Source organism: Phytophthora parasitica (genome assembly GCF_000247585.1).
Source record: "Phytophthora parasitica INRA-310 unplaced genomic scaffold supercont2.97, whole genome shotgun sequence".
NCBI lineage: Eukaryota > Oomycota > Peronosporomycetes > Peronosporales > Peronosporaceae > Phytophthora > Phytophthora nicotianae.
The window spans coordinates 17,037-18,948 of NW_008649083.1; positions in this window are offsets into that span (position 1 = coordinate 17,037).

A 1,912-nucleotide genomic window follows, 5' to 3' on the forward strand; every position below is an offset into this window, starting at 1 on the left:
TCAAGGAGCTGGTCCTGCCAATGATGTCAATCGGCGAGTCCCTGGACAAAACTCGACAGTTTGTGCTGCTACTCGGAAGTCGGACTGACGAATACCGCATGTTGGAGACTGTGTCGGAAAAACACGCCCAACGTGGCGCTCGCTTACGCAATCCAAGCACTCTCTGGTGTTGAAGCCTCGGATGTATCGTCATCGGCTCAAGGGATGACATTCGCTTCGAAGCGGAAGGATTTTGGAAACAAGCGTCGCTTCAGTGGGAAGTGCGTCTACTGCAAGATGCTAGGGCACAAGGAGTTCGAGTGCAGCCAGGAGAAAGTCGACAAACACGTGGTCAAGTGGCGCAAGCTCAAGCATCAGACTTCGCGTTCACGGCTGCGAGTGCGATGCCCAAGTCTGAATGGCTCATCGACTCTGCTGCAAGTTCGACCGTCACCAGCGTCCGGGACCAATTCGTGTCCATGAAGGACCTGGAAACACCAATCCACATCACCATTGCGGATAACACGAAGATCGACGCAGTTGCAACAGGCACCGTCGGGTTGAAGTTGATGGACGGAACATCTGTGCCATTGTCGGATGTCCTGTACATTTTTGAAGTTGAAGGAAGCCTCATTTTGGCGTCGAAGCTGGCCGATAAGGATATCGTCCCGCCGTTCAGCATGACCAAGTGTCTGTCTTTCGCTATGGCGACGCAACAGTCATGGCAGCCGAGCGCTATGGAAACGTATACAAGTTAAAGACATGGGTGGCGAGGTTTGTCAAGTTGCGACAACTCGTAAGGAGCCGTGAATTGTGGTGCACGCACGCCTGAGCCACATCCCATTCACGCGTTATGAACAGCTATTGACGATGGCAGAAGGAGTACCTCACGTCACAGGTGGAGTCAAGTGTGACGACGTCTGCGCAGACTGTTGGATAGGTCAGGTGAGGGCAGACGACTACCCTCGACACCGCGAAAACCTTATCAAGGGCTCTGGGGTGCTGGAATATGTGCGCACGAAGGTAATAAATCCGATGCAAATCAAGACGCTTGGTGGTTGCACGTACGTGGTGACGTTCATCGACGATTACTCGCGTCACTTATATGTATTCTTCATGAAGGCTGTGCTGTCGAAGATCAAGATCTACAAGGCAGCAATGGAGAACGCAGCGGACAAGAGAATCAAGCGACGACGTTCGAATAACGGCGGTGAATACACAGGGCGCTAGTTCAAGGACTACCACAACCACAGCGGCATTAAACGCGAGAAGACGAATTCGTATACACCTCAGCAGCACGGCCTGGTTGAGCAAAGGAACCGGAGCCTCGTGGAGATGGCTCGCTGTATGCTCTACATCGAGAGCATCAAGAAGAAGTGGTGGGCTGAAGCTGTTAATACAGCAGCGTGGATCATCAATCGGATCCCCAATTCGGTCACCGTCAAGGCTCTGTACGAGATAGAATACAGGACCAAGCCATAGCTCAAGAACATGAAGGTGTGAGGTGCACTCGGCTACGCGCACATCCCTAACTAGAAGCGTTGTAAGCTCGACGGGAAAGCGTTCAAGTGTCGCTTCATGGGATACGAAGATGGCGTCAAGGGATACCGTGTCCAGAACGTTGAGACCGGCAAGGTGTAAGCCGTGCGCACCATGTAGTTCGTCGAAACGACAAGTGCAGGGCAGTTGGAGACATCCCATGAAGATGAAGATGTCCACAGAACGTCTAAGGCGCTCATGCAGAACAGTTCAGGTATTGGTGCATCAACGGAGATTGTTCATGTTGAAGTTGAAGTTGGCGACGTGATCCCGCTTTAACGTGATGTGAGCGTAAACAACTCAATTGTGCCGTACGATTCAACCCACCCCACGATTACGCGGTTACGAACACGTCACATTCATGAAACAACGGATCCTGAAGAAGCAGGAGCGC